The following is a 17192-nucleotide window of genomic DNA, read 5'->3' as shown; positions in this document are numbered from 1 at the left end:
GGAGTGCCTCAAGTTTTTCATACTTTTAAAGAGTGCTTTGACTGAAAAAGGATTGAGAAATGCTGGATTAGAGAATTCTGACTCAGCAGTGGAGGTGTTGGACGTCTGCAGAGAGACCACTGCTTCCACACGGAGAGCAGCATGCATCCATTAAGTCACCTTCTAATGTCATCATGGCTGAGAGACTGGTGCATATTTAGAAGTAGAGCACTACACCAAATGCATAGCATCCATTAAGCATTTTTTTTTCAATATTGAGTTGGCCCACCCTTTGCAGCTATAACAGCTTCAACTCTTCTGGGAAGGCCGTCCACAAGGTTTAGGAGTGTGTCTATGGGAATGTTTGGCCATTCTTCCAGAAGGGAATTTGTGAGGTCAGGCACTGATGTTGGGTAGGAAGGCCTGGCTCGCAGTCTCCTCTCTAATTTATCCCAAAGGTGTTCTATTGGGTTGAGGTCAGAACTCATCCATGTTTTTATGGACCTTGTAGAGAAGGAAAAGGTCCCTCAAGCTGCAAATCTACTAATAGAGAAGTATGTGGCAGTCTTAGCCTGGGCTCCGGCCCCCAATGTGTTTCCCTCTACCCCCCCTGAGCTCAATCATGGGGATGATTAGGTCAGACATGGCAGGCTCAATTTTCATCAACATGGGAAAAACGGTCGTAGACTCCACTCAAGCCATTGCAATGTTCATGCCGTTTCACGCGTTTCGGCACATTGCATGTTTATTTCAATGGCCTGCCCTACGCACAAGAAAAGCTCAAAAGACATCGCTGGTTTTGAAACTCAAAAGTCCCTCAAAGTCACACATCGCTGCAAATCCACCAGGCCATGCCACCAACGTGTTTCGCTTCGCCCCCCCCCCCCCCCCCCCCCCGGAGCTTTATCATGGGGATGAATAAGTCAGACATGACATACTTAATTTTTATCAACATGGGGAAAATGGCCTTAGGCTCTGCTCGCACCATTGAAGTATTTGTGCAGTTCCACGCGTTTCGGCGCGTTCCGTCTTTATTTCGATGGGCTGCCCTACGCGCAACAAAAGCTCAAAAGACGTCGCTGATTATTTTGAGAAATCACGTGGCACCATGTGTTTTGTTGTGCCCAAAAATGCATGTGTTGGCATTTGCATGGGAGCATCAATGGCACTGCGTGCATGTGCAAAAAGGGCGGCAGGTTTTTGTGCAGTGTGGGAAGAATGTGATTTTTGTGCATTTACCCACAATGCACAAATGTGAACGTAGCCTTCAGGATTAGCAATGGGAGGACAGGCCGCTGTGTGCGTATGACTGTCAGTTCCGATCGGGCCAAGAGAAGTCCGGCGGACATTTTTCCCCGGACTAATACGGCTCTTCCTGCGTGTGCAGCCCACGGCTCGCAGTATAGAGAAGGAAGAGGAAGGAATTCAATTGGGAAAATTCAAAATGTGTCACCGATACAAAATGTGAGATACCCCCCTGTGTTCTAAATGAACCTTTCCTCGGCTCGTGCCTTGACCCCACTTGACTCCTCCGACGCACGCCGCCTGTCAGATATCTGTCAGATAGTGAGATCTCTCCACTCCCCTCTCCGGCTCATTTCCTTCTGTTTCATCTCCTCACCGCTCGCCGGGCCTGACATCGGCTCCATGACTATTCCAACAATTCATTACCAGGCAGTCCGGCCTCCGATAGAGAAGAGGCTGAAATAACAGCAAAGAAATCCCCCCCCCCCCAGTGATCAGACTGTACATTGTAACTTTGTAGAAGGAGGAGGAAGCATTTCCTCAGTCTCCCCTCTCCCAGTGATCAGACTGTACATTGTAACTTTGTAGAAGGAGGAGGAAGCATTTCCTCAGTCTCCCCTCCCCCAGTGATCAGACTGTACATTGTAACTTTGTAGAAGGAGGGGGAAGCATTTCCTCAGTTGTAACTGTACATATATGTGAACAATGATTGCACCACACATCTGAGATATTGCTGTGAACGATGGATTGAGAGCAAATGAAATAACATAAAATAAAATAAATTACAATAAACTAACATAACATAACATAAAAAAATATATACATGTGCAGAATGAAAAAAAGTTTTTGTTTTGATTTGTTATTTACATAAATTAGTTTAGTTAAATTAGTTTTTATTCACTTAATTAGTTTTCAGAACCGTTTTAATTTATTCAAATTCGAATTGATTCAAATTTTTCAAGTTCCACTAGAATGATATTTGAATTCCATTCAAAATCATATTTATTCTATTCGAAATTTCAATTTTGGTACCTGGTTATATTCCTTCTATTCCAATCTATTCTATTGTTTTTTCTATTCTATTCTTTTCTTTTCTATTCTATTTGAGATTTAATTTTTTCTATTCAGATTTTAGAAAATTGTTATATAGTTCTATTCTTTCTATTTTAGTCTATCATTTTATTTTATATTCTATTCTTTTCTATTCTATTCAAATTCATTAAAATGTATTTTATTTGAAAATCGAATAAAGAGAAGACGATTATATTCTTTCTATTTTGTTCTATTCTTTTCTATTTTCTTTGTTATATTCTATTCCTTTATTTTCCATTCTATCTTATTCTGTTCTTTTATTTTCTATTCTATTTTGTTCTGTTTTACTGTATTCTTTTATATTCTATGCTATCCTTTTTTCTCTATTCTATTTTATTCTCTTCGCAAACTATTCAAATTCGATTCGAAAACAATTCAATTTCAAATTTCGTCCGAAATTTGGATTTGTTGTTTTGTATTCATTTAAATTCATTACTATTGTAATTTGGATACAGCTGAAGCTCCGAATAACGAACGAAACGAACCACACTTGTGTAATAAAATAACATAACCTAATATAAAATAAAATAACATAAAATAAAATAAAATAAGATAAAATAAAATAAAATAACATTAAAAAATAACATAAAATAAAATAACATAAGATAAAGCAACATAAAATAAAAAAAAAATCCATAACATAAAATAATATACAATAAAATAAAATAATTAAAAATATAACATAAGATAAAATAACATAAAATTTAAAAAAAATCCATAACATAAAATAATATAAAATAAAATAATTAAAATAAAATAAAATAATTTAACCACTTCACTACCCGGCCATAGACAAATGACGTCCACAGATGGGATCTCCCATCCTGGGTGGACGTCATATGATGGCCCGGGCCTCCCTGCCATCTAGGGGGCGCGCGCGCGCGCCGCGTTGCTCGGGACCCGGTGCGTGTGCCCGGCGGCCGCGATGTCTGCTGGGCACCCGTGATTGCCCGTTAACCGGGCTGGACCGTGGATCTGTGTGTGTAAACACACAGATCCACGTCCTGTCAGTTGAGAGGAGACCGATCTGTGTTCTCAGTACAGAGGAACACCGATCGGTCTCCTCCCCTTGTGAGTCCCCCTCCCCCCTACAGTTATAATCACTCCCCTAGGAAACATTTAACCCCTCGTGTCCCCCTAGTGGTTAACCCCTTCACTGCCTGTCACATTTATACAGTAATCAATGCAATTTTATAGCATTGATCGCTGTATAAATGTGAATGGTCCCAAAAATGTGTCAAAAGTGTCCGATGTGTCCGCCATAATGTTGCAGTCATGAAAAAAAATCGTGATCGCCGCTATTACTAGTAAAAAAAATAAATAAATATTTTTTTTTTAAAATGCCATAAATCTATCCCGTATTTTGTAGACGCTATAACTTTTGCGCAAACCAATCAATTTACGCTTATTGCGATTTTTTTTTACCAAAAATATGTAGAAGAATACGTATCGGCCGAAACTGAGGAAAAAGTTTGTTTTTTTTAAAAAAAATGGGATATTTATTATAGCAAAAAGTAAAAAATATTGTGTTTTTTTTCAAAATTGTCGCTCTTCTTTTGTTTATAGCGCAAAAAATAAAAACCGCAGAGGTGATCAAATACCGCCAAAAGAAAGCTCTATTTGTGGGGAAAAAAGGACGTCAATTTTGTTTGGGTACAACGTCGCACGACCGCGCAATTGTCATTTAAAGTGCGACAGCGCTGAAAAATAAAAATTGGTCTGGGAAGGAAGGGCGTGAAAATGCCCTGTATTGAACCGGTTAAAATAAAATAAATTAAAATTAAAAAATAAGATAAAATAACATAAAATAAAAAAATTCATAACCTAAAATAATATAACATAAAATAAAATAGTTTAAAATATAACATAAGATAAAATAACATAAAAATAAAAAAAAATCCATAACATAAAATAATATAACATAAAATAATTTAAAATGTAACATAAGATAAAATAACATAACATTAAAAAAAAATCATAACATAAAATAATATAAAATAAAATAATTTGAAATAAAATAAAATAATTAAAAATAAATTAAATTAAAATAAAATAACATAATATAAAATAACATAAAATAAAAAAATCCATAACATAAAATAATATAAAAAAACTTAAAATATAACATAAGATAAAATAACATAAAATTAAAAAAAAATCCATAACATAAAATAATATAAAATTAAATAATTTCAAATAAAATAAAATGATTTAAAATAAAATAGAATAAATTAAAATAAAATACCATGAAAATGAAATTGACCAAAAACCATTGTAGGTTTCCCCTTAAAATTATTTGCTTGCAGTATGAATGCTCATTCTATTACAAAGGTTGCAAACTCTTGCGGTCGTTGTTCGCCTATACAGTAAATGCGCTTTCATGAACTTTCTCCTTTGATCTGCTGGGTGCTTTTATCCCCATAACCTCACCATTACACGTCCCTGTAAGAGGCTGTATGGAAAGACAAGTACATGTAGACGCATTTATGTATTCTTGTGCTGTAATTAGAAATGCTACTTCTATAGTCTCCGGGCTTCCATCTCTCTCATTCCACGACTCCACTTGTTTCACAATGGTGCAATCTTTTATTATACTAATTATTTCCCCCCCTTGTGAATGTGAAGTGCTTCAAGCTTCATGGTGGAACAAAATCCAGAAATGGAATGAAACAAAATATAAAACGAATGTATCTTAAGTTCTACTAAAATGGTGTAGCCAACCCAACGATGGAACCTTTTTTTTTTTCAATATTAAAATAATAAAATATTCTCTTACAAGTACATAGGACAAAATGTCATATTAGGGTTACCTCCTGTCCAGGATTCACCTGGACAGTTCGGGTTTGGAATCATGCGTCCGGGTTTCAGACTGCCTGAAACCCGGACACGTTATTCAGACTGGACTATGGCTTCCCAACAGGGTTGCTGGCTGCAATTTTCCAAGCTGAGAGTGTCTGTTACACTCTCTTTCATGCTGCCCAAAGCCAGCACTAACAATCCGCCCCAACACACACACTGACGGGAGAGGAGAGAGGGCTCGATCTGCTCCTCTTCCTCCCGCCCCTCTGTGTCTGCCCGCACTCCAATCCCCAGCGCTGTGCCTCAGAAAAGGAACGTGGGGGCCGGAAATTTGAAGTCCAGCAGCCTCAGATACATCTGGATGAGAGGTGCCGACTGCCAAGGGGTGAGTGAGCTCACCATCCATCCCTGTCTGTCACTGAAGTCTCCCCCCTTCTCTCTACTGCCTCTGAGTGAGCACACTAAGGTAAATTAGGGTTCTCAGAGCACCCCTTACTTCGGAGTTCCCCTTTACACCAGAGGTCACAGTGTTCCCCTTTACATCAGAGTCCTCTCCGTACATCAGAGTTCTCAGTGTTCCCCCTTAGATCAGGGTTCCCAGAGCATCCCTTATGTCAGAGTCCCCAGAGTTCTACCTTACATCAGAGTCCCCAGAGTTCTACCTTACATCAGAGTCCCCAGAGTTCTTCCTTACATCAGAGTCCTCAGAGTCCACCCTTACATCAGTGCCCCCTGCCAGTGGTACACGACAATTGCGCGGTCATACAACACTGTACCCAAAGGATATTTTTATCATTTTTTTTCACACAAACAGAGCTTTCTTTTGGTGGTATTTAATCACCATTGTTTTTTTGTTTTGTTTTGTTTTTTGCCTAATTAAAGTAAAAAAAACTGAAAGTTTTGAAAAAAAAAAAAACAAGTTTTTCTTTGTTTCTGTTATAAAATTTTGCAAATAAATAATCTTGCTTCGTAAATTTAGGCCAAAATGTATTCTGCTTCATATCTTTGGTGAAAATAACCCAAATCAGTGCATATTATTTAGTCTGTAGGAAAGTTATGGAGTCCACAAACTATGGGACACACAGTTGTGCTCATAAGTTTACATACCCTGGCAGAATTTATGATTTCTTGGCCATTTTTCAGAGAATGCGAATAACACAAAAACTTTTCTTTCACTCATGGTTAGTGTTTGGCTGAAGACATTTATTATCAATTAACTGTGTTTACTCTTTTTAAATCATAATGGCAACAGAAACTACCCAAATGACCCTGATCAAAAGTTTACATACCCCAGTTCTTAATACCGTGTATTGCCCCCTTTACCATCAATGACAGCTTGAAGACTTTTGTGGTATTTGTGGATGAGGCCCTTTATGGTGAAGCTTCCCATTCCTCTTGGTAAAAAGCCTCCAGTTCCTGTAAATTCTTGGGCTGTCTTGCATGAACGGCACGTTTGAGATCTCCCCAGAGTGGCTCAATGATATTGAGGTCAGGAGACTGAGATGTCCACTCCAGAACCTTCACTTTATTCTGCTGTAGCCAATGACAGGTGGACTTGGCCTTGTGTTTTGGACCATTGTTTTGTTGGAATGTCCAAGTAGGTCCCATGCGCAGCTTCCTGGCTGATGAACGCCAATGTTCCTCCAGTATTTTCTGACAACATACTGCATTCATCTTGCCATCAAGAAACCAAAAACTATACCGGCATCAGCATGGAGCTCCGGGTGCGCCGCTGGACGGCGTGCATTCCACGGAGGGCGGAAGTGATGTCAGTGGTTTAGGAGGCCGGAAGTGTGTCGACGCGTTTCCCCCCTCCTCCAGGGCGTCATCAAGGAGTTTTGGTTTCTTGTAAGTAGCGCCTAGCCGGGGCAAATTTCCTATTTCCATACAGTACTTCACTATTGGTTCCTTCTTTGTCTTACCACACGAATATGATTGAGCAATTTTGAACATTCATGGAAACTACCACTGTAAGAGGCTCCAGAGAAAACCTTGTGTCTCCTAACCGATCCCATTGATCCCAGCTTTTTTGATCCCCAGACTGCAAAGCTGTGGGTCCGTGCCATTTGGTGAGAGGGGTCACAACAGGGGAGTGTGGCACGTGGCACTGTTCCTAATTGTGGAGCACCAGCAATAATATTGGAGCCCTAATTATTATTATTATTATTTGTACAATTATTGATATTTTGCTTTGAATTTTGCATAATGCCCTGTACACGCGGTCGGATTTTCCGACGGAAAATGCGTGATAGGACCTTGTTGTCAGAAATTCCGACCGTGTGTGGGCTCCATCACACATTTTCCATCGGAATTTCCGACACACAAAGTTTGAGAGCAGGATATAAAATTTTCCCACAACAAAATCCGTTGTCGGAAATTTCCGATCGTGTGTACACAAATCCGACGCACAAAGTGCCACGCATGCTCAGGATAAATTAAGAGACGAAAGCTATTGGCTACTGCCCCATTTATAGTCCCGACGTACGTGTTTTACGTCACCGCGTTCAGAACGATCGGATTTTCTGACAACTTTGTGCGACCGTGTGTATGCAAGACAAGTTTGAGCCAACATCCGTCGGAAAAAAATCTATGGATTTTGTTGTCGGAATGTCCGATCAATGTCCGACCGTGTGTACGGGGCATTAGAGCTGGATTATTTGTGGTGGTCCCAAAGTATCCCCTGAGGAAGCCATCATTGGCGAAACATGTTGGGACTTAACATCTATCTGTGACCGCCTTCCTTTCTTGGGACACCAGCGACCCATTACATGTATTATGTATATGCTCTATATTTGTTTTAATTGAAATATCTCTTCATCTTTATATCAATAAAGAAATGATATTTTTTTATTTAACTCTTTATGCATTATTCATTACAAGCACCGCAATCATCCCAATCCTCCTCTTTTTTGATCTTCACTAAACGGGATGAGGTGCATAATATTCTAGAGCCACTCAGATTATCTCCTATTGTCTACATTGGAGCACTAATGCACTTTCCTAGCACTTTATTATTTGTATAATGTTTACTGTGGTCAATTAGTTGTATTTATTCACTTTAGCTTGCACACGCTGTTTTCATTGATTTCCATTGAGGGACACCTATTAGCAAAAAGTATGCAGGCCTAGGACAACCCCCCCTGCCACGACTCTTTAACCACTTCCCGCCTGGCCTATAGCAGAATGACGGCGGGGCGGTGGTTCAGTTATCCGGACTGGGTATCATATGATGTCCTGCAGGATAACAGCCGCCGTGCGTCCGTGGGGGGGGGCATGCATCGCGGCAATCGGTGGTGCGGTGTGTCAGTCTGATACACTGCTACACCGATCTCAGTAAGGAGTCTCCGGTGGAGGCTCTTTACCACGTGATCAGCCGCGTCCAATCGCAGCTGATCACAATGTAAACAGGAAAAGCCGGTAAACGGCTTTTACTCACTCGCGTCTGACAGAGACGAGTAGAGGAGAGCCAATCGGCGACTCTTCTGACGGTGGGGTCTGTGCTGATTGTTTATCAGCGCAGACCCCCCTTGGATCCCGCCCAGGACCACCATCATGCCGCCCAGGATGGCCATGCACACTGGACCACCAGGTATGCCCCCCTAGACCACCAGGGAAACGCAAATCTGTGCCAAGGCAGCTGCCAATCAATGCCCAGGCAGATGCCAATCAGTGCCCACTCACAATGCCTACCAGTGCCAATGCCACCAGGGATGCCTATCAGTGCCGCGTATTAGTGCCCATCAGTGCCACGTAACAATGCCTATCAGTGCCGCCTATCACTGCCTAGCAGTGCCACCTATCAGTGCCACCCGTAAGTAGCCATCTTTGCAGCCTTTCAGTGTCCATCAGTGCCCACCTGTGCCACCCATGAGTGCCCATCAGTGCCGCCTATCAATGCCCATCAGTGCTGCATATCAGTGCCACCCATCAGTGCCGCCTACCAGTGCACATCAGTGCTGCATATCAGTGGCCAACGTTGGTGCCTGTCAGTGCCCGCTCATTGGTGCCACCTCATCGGTGCCGCCTTATCAGTGCCCATCAGTGAAGGAGAAAGCTTACTTATTACATTTTATAACAGAAACAAAAGCAAAACTTTTATTTTTTTATTTGTTTAGCAAAAAATAAAACTCGCAGAGGTGATCAAATACCACCAAAAGAAAGCTCTATTCGTGGGAACAAAATGATAAAAATTCTGTTTGCGTAGCATGACCGCGCAATTGTCATTTAAACAGCGACAGCGCACAAAGCTGAAAATTGGCCTGGGCAGGAAGGTGTATAAGTGCCCTGTATTGAAGTACTTAACCAATTGCACGGTCATGCAGCACTGTACAAGCAGAATTTTTTTATTGTTTTTTTACAGAGCTGGTTTGCTTGTCCCAGCACCCAACCCTCCTCTTTTTGCAGCACGGGCTTGGGACCGGCCAAGGTGGGTTTTTTTTAAGCTTTTTTTTTTTTTTAAATTGCTGCTCCTGGCCAAATTAAATTAAAAAAAAAAAGGCTTTATCCCTAAGGCAGTGCCTGCTTATTTTTAACAACCCCCTTGCCTATTAGTTCAGAAAATGGGCAATTATGATTTTACCGATTCCGGTTCTTATTGATTTCGATGGGGTTTGGCGTAGCAGATTCTTTGAAGTTACCCGACTTGAACCCAGGACAGTTCGGCTCATCAATAATGGAAAGCAGGTGAAACGGAAATGCCGTTTTCCTGTAATTTCGGGATGACGCATTGTCGGGTGTCGGAGTCGGAGGACATCCCCTGTACATGACAGCGACATTTAGAAGACGCCGAAGCTGTAGAAAAGGAAACGCCCGTCAATGTTAATTTCGGCTGACGGGTGAATTTGTTCCCTCTGTGTTCGAAGCCGATCCATTCTCAGATCCTGATGGTTGTGAGACACAAGCATTAGTCTGTGGTGACAGCGGTGACGGTGATTATTGTGAGGGTGATATAGACAGCGTGAATAATTTAGGATCTGGATGGTGTTACAGGGACCCAGGAGAATTCTCCTTTCTTGTGCCGGTTGCCTTGGCTGGCGTAAATTTTACATGAGTCTGCCATGGTCCGGGGGTTCAGATAAATGGCTCTGGTGCCTTTTAACTAAAATTATTATTTCGCCCTGAGGGCCGCTTCACAGCATGCAGGGTGCTTTTTTTGCCCGTTCCCGTGCAGTCCGTTCATTTCAATGGGCTGCCCAATGTAATGGGAGCATGCAAAACGTACAAAACAGGCGCACCTCCCAACTTTCTGAGATGGGAACCAGGGACACCTATTAACAAAAATATGTAGGCATTGGGCGCTCCCCCCTGCCACGCCCCTTTAACCACTTGCCTACCGGGCACTTTCACCCCCTTCCTGCCCAGGCCAATTTTCAGCTTTCAGCGCTGTCACACTTTGAATGACAATTGCGCGATAATGCAACCCTGTTCAGGCAGGATTAGGACACCCCCATATAATTCAAGGAATGTGGGCATTATTGTTTCACTTTCAGATTTTTTAAAATGTTTTTTACAGGGCTGGTTTGCTGTCCCAGCACTTAACCCTCCTCTTTTCACAGCACGGGCTTGGGACCGGCCAAGGCGGAGTTACTTAATGCATTTTTAAAAAAAATTGCTGCTCCTGACCAAATGGAATGAAAAAAAAAAGACTTTTTCCCCAAGGCAGTGCCCCCCCCCCCGCCCCCCTGCTTTTTTTAACAACTCCTTGCCTATTAGTCCAGAAAATGGGCAATTACACAGCTCCCAACTGTCTGAGCATTATGTGTCAAAAAAATCCCCCGACAAAAACACTGAGCAATAATCTGCATGCTTACCCCCTATGCATAAATTCCCCCTCCTCCCAGTACAAATCTGCCCTCTTGCTGCAATCCCCCCTCTCAGCACAAATCTTTGCTCCCCATCCCCCAAATCCCCCCAGCTCAAATGTCCTCCCCCCCAGAAAAAAATCCACCCCTCCTAGCACAATTCCTCTAATCCTAAAATTTCCCCTCTCCACTCCCCCCACTTCAAATCCCCCATCCCAGCACAAATCCCCCCCCCAGCATGAATATTACTCCCTCCATCCCCTCTCCCAACACAAATCCCCCTAAATCACCACTCTTAGCACCCCCCTCCCCCACAAATGTCCCCTCCTAGAGCAATACTTACTCCCTGCCGCCCTCAAATCCCCCCCTTCCAACACAAACCCCCTCCCCTCCAATCTCCTTATGGCGTCCCCCCAACTTATAGTGCCCTGGGCAGCCGCCCCCTTCTGCCCAGCCCTTGTCGCGGCCCTGCATGCATCCCAGGAGTCTTCAGGAGGGGAGAAGGGTTTTTTTTTCCAGCTAAGCACACCCTTCTGTCTGCATGCCTGAGCTAAGGGCAGACAGATTCCAGGAAATAAATGCCCCATGAATCATCTGCTCTTACTCCAAATGGCCGCATCCAGAAATGCTGGGGGGGGGGTGTTTTTCAAAGTGATTTCCCAACAAAATAAAGCATAGAGACATGGATGGATGGAGACATGGATGGATGGGGGGAGTTTGTTTTGAATATTAAAAATGAATTAAATAGTGTGTGGTTTGTGGTGCTCAGATGCCGTTCAGTCTTGCACTGGAAAGTAAAATGAGAAATACAACAACAATTTTCATAAAGAAGCTTATTATATTATATTATAAAGAACAATGTTTATCAGAGATCATTAACCTCCTTGGATGGGCTACCAATCCATGCCATGAGTTCTCTATATTACCCATCCGATGGTCGAAGGTCGGTGAATGTGTAGCCAATAGCACTACCAGTCTGCAGGGAATGTCTGATCTGCAGATCAGGAAGATATGAATTATGAATAAAGTCCTCTGGAGACAAACATTGGAAAGTCAGGCCAATCCGTAAATCCCGCTAAATGTCAATGGAGGACAAAACTGTAATAACTCAAATAAATAAAAGTTTTAATCTAATGGACGGAATAACAGCCCAGGAAAGACGTGACCAAACAATGGCAATCGCAGAATGTCAATGTTTACCCTTTTTTTTTTTCTTGTTAGTTCCAGAAATGAGGTTTGCAGTCTCTGCGTAGCTGAGACAGCGTTATATTGCAGGCACTAGGGTTAGGGTAGGTGAGTTTAGGAGTTTAGAAGGCCTAATAGGTGTTTATTATATGTAGGTGTGTTTCAGGAATTAAAGTGGTTGCAAATCTTTCCATAGAATGTGGTCGGGGGAGGGATTAGTGGCAGAGGGATGTGGTTGGGGTAGGGTGGTGGGGTAATAGTTGCTGAGGGATGTGGGTGGGGTAGGGTGGTGGTGGGGGGTATTATTGGCAGAGGGATGTGGATGGGGTAAGGTGGTGGGGTAGAGGGGGGTATTCTTGTCAGAGAGATATGGTTGGGGTAGGGTGGGGGGTATTATTGGCAGAGGGATGTGGTTGAGGTAGAGTGGTGGGGTTGGGGGTATTAGTTGCAGAGCGATATGGTTGGGGTAGGGTGGAGGGGTATTAGTGGCAAAGGGATGTGGTTGAGGTAGGGTGGTGGGGGGGTTGGGGGGTATTAGTTGCTGAGGGATGTGGTCGGGGTAGGGTGGTGGCGGGGGTTATTATTGGCAGTGGGATGTGGTTGGGGTAGAGTGGTGGGGTTGGGGGTATTAGTTGCAGAGCGATATGGTTGGGGTAGGGTGGAGGGGTATTAGTGGCAAAGGGATGTGGTTGAGGTAGGGTGGTGGGGGGTTTGGGGGGTATTAATGGCAGAGGGATGTGGTCGGGGTAGGGTGATGGGGTAGAGGGGGGTATTACTGGCAGAGAGATATGGTCAGAGTAAGGTGGGCTGGTATTAGTGGCAGAGGGATGAGGTTGGGGTAGGGTGGTGGGGGGTATTAATGGCAGAGGGATATGGTGAGGGCAGGGTGGTGGGCATTAGTGGCAGAGGGACGTAGTCGGGTAAGGGTGGTGGGGTGGGGGGGTATTAGTAACAGAGGGATGTGGTCGGGGTAGGGTGGTGGTGGTGGGGTATTAGTAGCAGGGGAATGTGGTTGGGGAAGGGTGGTGGGGGAGGGGTATTAGTGGCAGAGGGATATGGTTGGGGTAGGGTGGGGTGGTATTAGTGGCAGAGGGATATGGTTGGGGTAGGGTGGGGTGGTATTAGTGGCAGAGGGATGAGGTCAGGTCAGGGTGGTGGCTATTAGTGGCAGAGGCACATGGTTGGGTAAGGGTGTTGGGGTATTAATGGCAGAGGGACATGGTTGGGTAAGGGTGGTGGGGTATTAGTGGCAGAGGGATATGGTTGGGGTAGGGTGGTGGTGATGGGGTATTAGTGGCAGAGGAATGTGGTCGTGGTCAGGGTAGGGCGGTGGGGAGGGGTGTTAGTGGCAGAGGGACGTGGTCAGGGTAGGGTAGTGGTGGGGGGTATCAGTGGCAGAGGGATGAGGTCGGAGTAGGGGGATGGGGGAGTATTAGTGGCAGAGGTATGTGGTCAGGTCAGGGTGGTGGCTATTAGTGGCAGAGGGACATGGTCGGGTAAGGGTGACGGGGTATTAGTGGCAGAGGCATGTGGTTGGGGTAGGGTGGTGGTGGTGTATTAGTGGCAGAGGAATGTGGTCGTGGTTAGGGTAGGGCGGTGGGGGAGGGGTATTAGTGGCAGAGGGATGTGGTCGGGGTAGGGTAGTGGTGGGGGGGATTAGTGGCAGAGGGATGTGGTCGGAGTAGGAGGATGGGGGGTATTAGTGGCAGAGGGATATGGTCAGGGCAGAGTAGTGGATATTAGTGGCAGAGGGACGTGGTCGGGTAAGGGTGGTGAGGTGGGGGGTATTAGTGGCAGAGGGATGTGGTCAGGGTAGGGTTTCGGGGGGTATTAGTGGCAGAGGGATGAGGTTGGGGTAGGGTGGTGGGGGTGTATTAGTGGCAGAGGGACGTGGTTGGGTGGTATTAGTGGCAGAGGGACGTGGTCGGGGTAGGGTGGTAGGGGGTATTAGTGGCAGAGGGATGTGATCAGGGTAGGGTGGTGGGGGGGTATTAGTAGCAGAGGGATGTGGTCGGGGTAGGGTTTCGGGGGTATTAGTGGCAGAGGGTCGTGGTCAGGGTAGGGTGGTGGGGGTAATAGTGGGAGAGGGACGTGGTCGGGGGTAGGGTGGTGGTGGGGTATTAGTGGCAGAGGGACGTGTTCGGGGTAAGGTGGTGGGGGGTATTTGTGGCAGAGGGACATGGTCGGGGTAGGGTGGTGGGGGTATTAGTGGCAGAGGGACGTGGTCAGGGTAAGGTGGTGGGGGTATTAGTGGCAGAGGGACGTGGTCAGGGTAGGGTGGTGGGGGTATTAGTGGCAGAGGGACGTGGTCAGGGTAGGGTGGTGGGGGTATTTGTGGCAGAGGGACGTGGTCAGGGTAAGGTGGTGGGGGTATTAGTGGCAGAGGGACGTGGTGGGGGTAGGGTGGTGGGGGGGTATTTGTGGCAGAGGAACGTGGTCGGGGTAGGGTGGTGGGGGAATTTGTGGCAGAGGGACATGGTCGGGGTAGGGTGGTGGGGGTATTAGTGGCAGGGGGACGTGGTTGGGTGGTATTAGTGGCAGAGGGATGTGGTCAGGGTAGGGTGGTAGGGGGGTATTAGTGGCAGGGGGACGTGGTCGGGGTAGGGTGGTGGTGGGGTATTTGTGGCAGAGGAACGTGGTCGGTGTAGGGTGGTGGGGGAATTTGTGGCAAAGGGACATGGTCGGGGTAGGGTGGTGGGGGGTATTAGTGGCAGAGGGACATGGTCGGTGTAGGGTGGTGGGGGGTATTAGTGGCAGAGGGATGTGGTCGGGGTAGGATGGTGGGGGGTATTAGTGGCAGAGGGACATGGTCGGTGTAGGGTGGTGGGGGGTATTAGTGGCAGAGGGACGTGGTCGGTGTAGAGTGGTGGGGGGTATTAGTGGCAGAGGGACATGGTCGGTGTAGGGTGGTGGGGGGTATTAGTGGCAGAGGGACGTGGTTGGTGTAGGGTGGTGGGGGGTATTAGTGGCAGAGGGACGTGGTCGGTGTAGGGTGGTGGGGGGTATTAGTGGCAGAGGGACGTGGTCGGTGTAGGGTGGTGGGGGGTATTAGTGGCAGAGGGACATGGTCGGTGTAGGGTGGTGGGGGGTATTAGTGGCAGAGGGACGTGGTCGGTGTAGAGTGGTGGGGTGTATTGGTGGCAGAGGGACGTGGTTGGTGTAGGGTGGTGGGGGGTATTAGTGGCAGAGGGACGTGGTCGGTGTAGAGTGGTGGGGGGTATTAGTGGCAGAGGGACGTGGTCGGTGTAGAGTGGTGGAGGGTATTAGTGGCAGAGGGACGTGGTCGGTGTAGAGTGGTGGGGGGTATTAGTGGCAGAGGGACGTGGTCGGTGTAAGGTGGTGGTGGGTATTAGTGGCAGAGGGACGTGGTCGGTGTAGAGTGGTGGGGGGTATTGGTGGCAGAGGGACGTGGTTGGTGTAGGGTGGTGGGGGTATTAGTGGCAGAGGGACGTGGTCGGTGTAGAGTGGTGGGGGTATTAGTGGCAGAGGGACGTGGTCGGTGTAGAGTGGTGGAGGGTATTAGTGGCAGAGGGACGTGGTCGGTGTAGAGTGGTGGGGGGTATTAGTGGCAGAGGGACGTGGTTGGTGTAGGGTGGTGGGGGGTATTAGTATTAGAGGGACGTGGTCGGTGTAAGGTGGTGGTGGGTATTAGTGGCAGAGGGACGTGGTTGGTGTAGGGTGGTGGGGGTATTAGTGGCAGAGGGACGTGGTCGGTGTAGGGTGGTGGGGGGTATTAGTGGCAGAGGGACGTGGTCGGTGTAGGGTGGTGGGGGGTATTAGTGGCAGAGGGACGTGGTCGGTGTAGGGTGGTGGGGGGTATTAGTGGCAGAGGGACATGGTTGGTGTAGGGTGGTGGGGGGTATTAGTGGCAGAGGGACGTGGTCGGTGTAGGGTGGTGGGGGGTATTAGTGGCAGAGGGACGTGGTCAGGGTAGGGTGGTGGATTGGTGGTGGGGGGGATATCAGTCCACAGACTTTAGTTCTGTACATAGACATACTCAGCTCTATTTAGTATTATAATTCCCCTTTTTATACAGAATCTTCACAAACATTGAATATATGAAGTTGTATAATTCCTCTCCCCTCCGGGTCTCTTCCAGGAAGATACAATTTACAGCAAAGCCGGAGTTTCTCTTTAATTGAATATTTCTGTTTGAAATCCATAGAAGAGTAAGCGCGGCTCCAGCCCTTCAGGAGACGTTATCTATGAGTGGCAACAATGTTTGGAAATATTTAATCAGCAACAAAATGTACACAATATGTATAGAGAGAGAGATACATAGATAAGAGGAGTGACTGAAAAGTGTCAGCAGTCATGGGGGAGGGGGGAGGCAATTATCTTTGGCAATGCTAAAATGTTTTTGGCCCTACCAATAAAGCTTATTTGAATTGAAAGGGAGAGAGAAATATAAAAAGAGAGAAGAGAGAGAAGACTTGCAAGGACTCACCCTCTACTCCCTTTTATATTATCCATTACCCCCCAAATTTGCCCTAGAGCTCTTCACATGATTCCCAACCAACCCATACACAGAGCAGGAAATTATAACATGTTTATTTTAGTTGAATCAAATTGAATTGACTTAAGAGAAAAAGAAAGAAAGAAAGAAAGAAAGAAAGAAAGAAAGAAAGAAAGAAAGAAAGAAAGAAAGAAAGAAAGAAAGAAAGAAGGAAAGAAAAGGAAAAAGGGGTTTAGAAAGGGAGCAAAGAAAAAGAGACGGAGACAGAAGGTAAAGAGAAAAGAGAGTTGAAATCTAAAAAAAAGGAAAGAGGGAAATGTTCCACATTTTGTCATGTTACAACCAAAAACGTAAATGTATTTTATTGGGATTTTATGTGATATACCAACACAAAGTGGCACATAATTGTGAAGTGGAAGGAAAATGATAAATGATTTTCAAAACTTTTTACAAATAAATATGTGAAAAGTGTGGGGTACATTTGTATGGCGCCCCCCGGAGTCAATACTTTGTAGAACCGCCTTTCTCTGCAATTACAGCTGCCAGTCTTTTTGGGGATGTCTCTACCAGCTTTGCACATCTAGAGAGGGACATTTTTGCCCATTCTTCTTCTTTGTAAAATATCTCAAGCTCTG

This window comes from Aquarana catesbeiana, linkage group LG12, assembly GCF_042186555.1.
Source record: "Aquarana catesbeiana isolate 2022-GZ linkage group LG12, ASM4218655v1, whole genome shotgun sequence".
Classification (NCBI taxonomy): Eukaryota; Metazoa; Chordata; class Amphibia; order Anura; family Ranidae; genus Aquarana; species Aquarana catesbeiana.
Note: the sequence above shows the minus strand (reverse complement) of the source record.